Here is a 5704-nt window from a genome sequence, read left to right as displayed (position 1 = left end):
TCTCCTCTTGGTCATAAGTCCAGTTTGATCCTTCGAAGACTGCTACACTTTCTTAGCGTAAATTTGACTTTCACATGGGAAGGGCTGCCATTTTTCAATTGGGTGTTAATATTGGATCCGATCTGAAAATTCGACTTGAACCTGATTCAGAATTTTAGATTTGGGTTGACCTGAACTCGAAACAGGTCGGGTTCGGGTTCAATAATTCAACCCATTTCAAAAATTGGGTCGGATTCGGATTGACCCGAATTTGACTCGAAAATGATCTGTTTTTTACCCAAAAATCCGTTTTTGACCCGGCAACCCGAGATTGACCTTTTTTTTTACCTGAAACCCGGAGTTCGACCTGTTTTTGGACCCAAAAACTAGCAGTTTTGTGTCTGACCCGGGTCATTCGGGTCGGGTCGGGTTGACCCGGACCCAAAGCAGGTCGGGTTCGGGTTGACCCAAATAGTGCTGGGTTAGTTTTAGGTTGGACCTGAACCCGACCCGTGACCTGAAATTAATACCCCTAATTTTTCATATAAGTATGAAAAGTAAAATTTTAGTTGAGGGTATTTGACTTTAAATGACAAGAAATTTGATTATGCATGCTTTATAGTCTTAATTATAAAAATATATTCAATATTTATTTATGAGAAAATATATACAAAAGTTTATTTTGAACTAAAATATCATCCCCTCAAATTAGAGCAAAATTTATTCAAAGAGAGTTGTAATCATATTCAAGCAATATTTAGATTTCATTTGGATCAGCTATCTTACTACTTAAAACTGCTTTCTATTAAAAAATTAATATTTTTTTACTAGAAAGCTGCTTTATGAAACAGTAAGAAAGCCGTCCCAAATAAAATTTGAATCTATATTTGAACATTATGGAACTTTATTCAAACATAGTTCCAAACTTATTTGAGCCCTATTCACTACAGGAAAATCACTCATTTCCGGCGGAAATTGGGCATTTTCCGGCGGTTTTGTAATTTAGCGGCGGTTTTCCGGGGGTTTTTTCCGGCGGCAAATTTTTCCGGCGGCTTACCGGCGGTCTTAAACCGCCGGTCAAATTAAAAAAAAAAAAATCGCTCCAGCGCCCGAACCCCGCCCCCACCGGGGCTCCGCGCTCCGGCCAGGCTCCCGACCGACCGAAATTCCATTTATGCAAATACGTTACATTTGTCAATTTTATTTATTTAAATATATTTAGACCGAAAAGCAATTAATTATTTATTTTTTTAAAATCGCCGAATTGGAACTCCATTTGAAAAATATTCCAAGAACATTCAAGCATGATTTAAGTATGGTTCAAATATGATTAAAACTTGGATCGAACATGATTTGAATGTAGCAAATACAATAGAGTGCATTCCTAAACATAGCTTGCTACAAGATTGATATAAAAAAAATGAGTGAAATAATAACGACTATAGCATAATAGATTATAAGGTATACAAAATTCAAGAGAAACACAACAAATATATAACAAAAATTGCAATGCAAAAGTTATAACCAATAAATGTAAATTGAAATGTTGGCATTGGATTAATGATATGAATAGCATTCATAATCAGTCGTGCATTAAAAATCGATATTTACATGAGAGAGGAAAGCAATGTACTTTGGATTAACAAAAGAATAGATAGACAATCTTTTTTTAAATGGATAGCTAATTATGCCAGCTCTTTTGATGGAATATTTTAATTAATATAGATTTTCTTTCTAGGAGATCTTTGTAAGCTCATTCTATCATATTTAATAGGATACGTTTTCACCTTGATGGTCAATATCCCAAGCAAATATAGTGCTCCCTCTGTGATCATATTTTATCTATCACCTTTGATGATAAAGGCCGGACCATATTTCATTTTCAAGACCTTTCAACAATCTAGTTCAAGGTTTTTAGTTTGGTTGCATGATTGGTTCAAGACTATAAAAACTCGCTAAAATAACTCTATTCAACTAAGGTTTTTGTAATACCATTTATGGTTTGAAGCCTTATCAACTTGCTCCTGAGTTGATGCACTTATATCTTACTATTCATAATGAAATCACCCTTTGATGTTCCTGCATGCTCATTCAAAGAATTAGAAAATTTTTCAATTGTTCTATACTTGCTGTCAAATCTACTTATTAACTATGTTTACAATCTTGAACATAGAGTTGGTAAGTATCCAACTTATTTAAGATCTTTAAAAAACTTTTTCTAGACTATACTTGTTAGAGTCCTATTCAACAGAACTCACATTTAGGATATATTATATCGTGTGGGATTGTAATTGTAACATGACCGATTTCCCAATATCTATTCAGAGAGAATTTTAGATTTTTTATCAAGTATTTACAGACTAAAGAGACGTTACTTTACTTCAAATAAATACACAAAATACTCATCATCAAATACCTTTGTTATTCATTTATACATCCCAATAGTCATTTATAAATAGCCCATGGCACAGGATACTACAAAATAGCAAAGCCATGACTGCAAAAAAATCTCTAGCAGAACATACTTACTGAAAGATTAGAATCTATAACTCCTCTCTATGCTTAACCTACCTTTTTCCCTTACCCTGATATGAAATAGATGCAAAATAGCATGTATGAGCAAACCACAACTCAGTAGGCTATATTGAATTTATCAAAAAATTTAATAAATATACAACAATTCTTAATTATAATAAAACAATGAGATAAAATAGACTATTTCTACATAACCTTTATCAAAATAGTAGCAGAGCATAAAAAGAAAAAATTACTTAGAACATTGCCAAAATATACAAAATCTCAAAATAGATCTACAGTTCCAAACACATAATACATAACATAAATAAAAATAATAAACATAACACATCGAATCACAAATAAGCACATGGCATCAAATATTCATAGCACATCACATTTATTTCCCCTTAGGCCCTTTATACCTCCCAGCAAATGTCATAATTCAAAATATAGGCTCTTATGACTTCATGTCTAGCATATCAAATAATGGGCTCTTATAATCTCAATACTAAGCACTATAGATATTCAGAGTTTCAGGTACTTATAGCTCCTAATAAATATCAAAACTCCTCTAATTCAAACATTTCATATATAAAAACAAAAAATAATTACATTTTTATCTTATAGTAAATAATATCAAACTTATCATAGAATTTCACAAAATATCCTACTAGCAATGAAACGGACAGAAATTTGAGGTAACCCATACACAAAATTTCCACATTCACATATCACAACCAAATTATTACATATTATTCATAGCTACGTCATGAAACTTTTATTGTAATACACCACTATTTATCAAAGTCAGAATATTTTTATGAATGCTTAAATTTGAAGGAAATCAGAATTGGTAAGTAAAAATTCACAAATAATATACCAAAAATGTGCAAATTATTGCAATTTATGATATAGTAAAAGTTAAGTGTTAAAAGTTTACTTGATGTCAAAATCTACCCTCTTTTACATTGAAATTTCAAAAATTAAATTAGAAAATTTCAAAAACTCTGAATTATTAAAAATTAGAATAGGACAAATTTAACATATCCATATTGAAATAATATCCCAAATTGGCTCGACAAATGAAATCAGATAGAAGCTACCTAAAACGGACTCTCTCTCTCTCTCTCTCTCTCTCTCTCTCTCTCTCTCTCATTGAGATTTGGTGGAAATGATTTTTATATATTATAATTTAGTAGAAAATAATATTTATAGAAAATTTTTATTTCATAGTGTCATGGCACTCATGCACCCACTATCGCATCCCCCCTTAAATTTCTAGAGTTATAAAAAGCATAGTGCCACAACACCTCAGCATAGTTTCACGCATATATACCCATGCTAACTTTTCTATAGAATCAGACTATTGAATCGAAAAAAAAAAAGAGCAGATTTCTTTTGATGGTCCATAATAACCTAAATAGCTTCATGTTCTTACCTCGACCTAGGGAAACCCATGACAAAGTCCATAGTTACATCTTCTCATTTCCACTAAAAAATGAGAAACGGTTGTAGCAAGCTATTAGGTTGTTTATGTTGTGCTTCAACCAATTCACAAGTTTAACATTTTGCTACAAAGTCAGCTAGTTATATTTTCAATCATTATACATCTTACTAATCCTAAAGCGAATAGTATATCCATAATAGTGTGACTCACGTAGAACATTATTCCTCAATTTTGCACTACTAGGAACCCACAATTTATATTTACTAAATATAACACCAGAATCATTTACTTGAGGTTCAAGCTTCTTACCAGATTGAATATGATCCACTAGCTTTGAATATTTTTCATCAAGCCTTTGGGACTCCAAAATTCTTTCCCGTAGAATAAGTTATACAATCATCTAAGCAAGTGCAACAAATTCCAAATCAATTGGCTTAACCACTTCCAATTATACCCTTTTTCATATCTCGAATCAGATAAGCATCAGAAGAAAGCAAATGACTTAATGTTCCTACATACTTCCTACTTAAAGCATTTACTATCACATTGCCCTTACCATGCTTATACTAAATACTCAATTCATAGTATTTTATTAGCTCAAGCCACCTTCTCTATCTCATATTTAATTCCTTCTGAGTGAAGGTATACTACAGGCTAAGAGGGATAGTAAAGATTTCACACTCCATACAAAAAAATACATCCATATCTTAAGAACAAAGATAATAGTTGGAAATTCAAAATCAATTTTCAAGTAACTTTAACGATATTGAACCATATGTTATTACCATCCCTAGTTGCAAAAATGATAAGTGTAAATAATGTTACATTTTATGTGTTAATTTTATTAGTAAAAATATAATATTTTAGTTGTGTTTTGCAGGAAAATACAAGGGGCAAAATTTTGAAGTATGATACATCGTCGTAGTGTCATACACAATACTATCGCGACACCATCATTGATACCACTATAGTGCCCAAATATGAACATGGCGGCGCCTAGTCTCTGTTCGACAGTGCTGCAGTGTTGGAGGAGTCAGCACCGCAAGCCCTTCCAACTATCCCAGTGTTGCAGTGTTGGAGAAGTCAATGCTGCAAAGCTCAATCTCTACCTACACACCACCACGACGCCAAATTCTAGTCCCGCTAAGCCAAGGGAGTGTCATATGGATATCGTAGTGCTCAACCATCAACAGCACCGCATCACTACAGTTATAATTGTACATGCCACGATATTCTAGTGAAGTGACCCATCGATTCATTAAATAATGGGTCCATGTTAGCAAGCACCACAGTGGAGGAAACCCTTCAGCCCTGCAACGTTAGTTCATTTTATGGGCGACACAACACACATGTCTCAAGCACCGTAATGCCATAATCCATTTTTTGGATGTTTTTATAAACAGTCTATCTGTAATGCTAATACATGAGTTCAGTCACTTATTTAATTTTAGTCTTTATAGCGCTTCTCTAATTTTTCCTTAGGAGTGACAACTAAGAGAATTCAAAGAAGTACTAAATACATTCCAATAGAGTGTTTGGATTGTGTTTATGGAAGCAATTTTATAAGTTCTAGGAGTGTAGAGGAGATCATTGAGCCCATCTGATGATATCTTTTCTCGTGAATTTTCTTTCTTGTGCAATTAATGAAAATGAATATGCTTCATTTGTTCTTCGTGTCTGCTAAATTCTATATTTTTGGATTGATGATGTAAATGAAATATAGAGTAATAATGAGTTCTCTTCATCAATAAGTTTATGATA

Source organism: Dendrobium catenatum, unplaced genomic scaffold (genome assembly GCF_001605985.2).
Source record: "Dendrobium catenatum unplaced genomic scaffold, ASM160598v2 fragScaff_scaffold_260, whole genome shotgun sequence".
NCBI lineage: Eukaryota > Viridiplantae > Streptophyta > Magnoliopsida > Asparagales > Orchidaceae > Dendrobium > Dendrobium catenatum.
The sequence above is the reverse complement of the archived record's forward strand: the minus strand, read 5'-3'. Positions refer to the sequence as shown.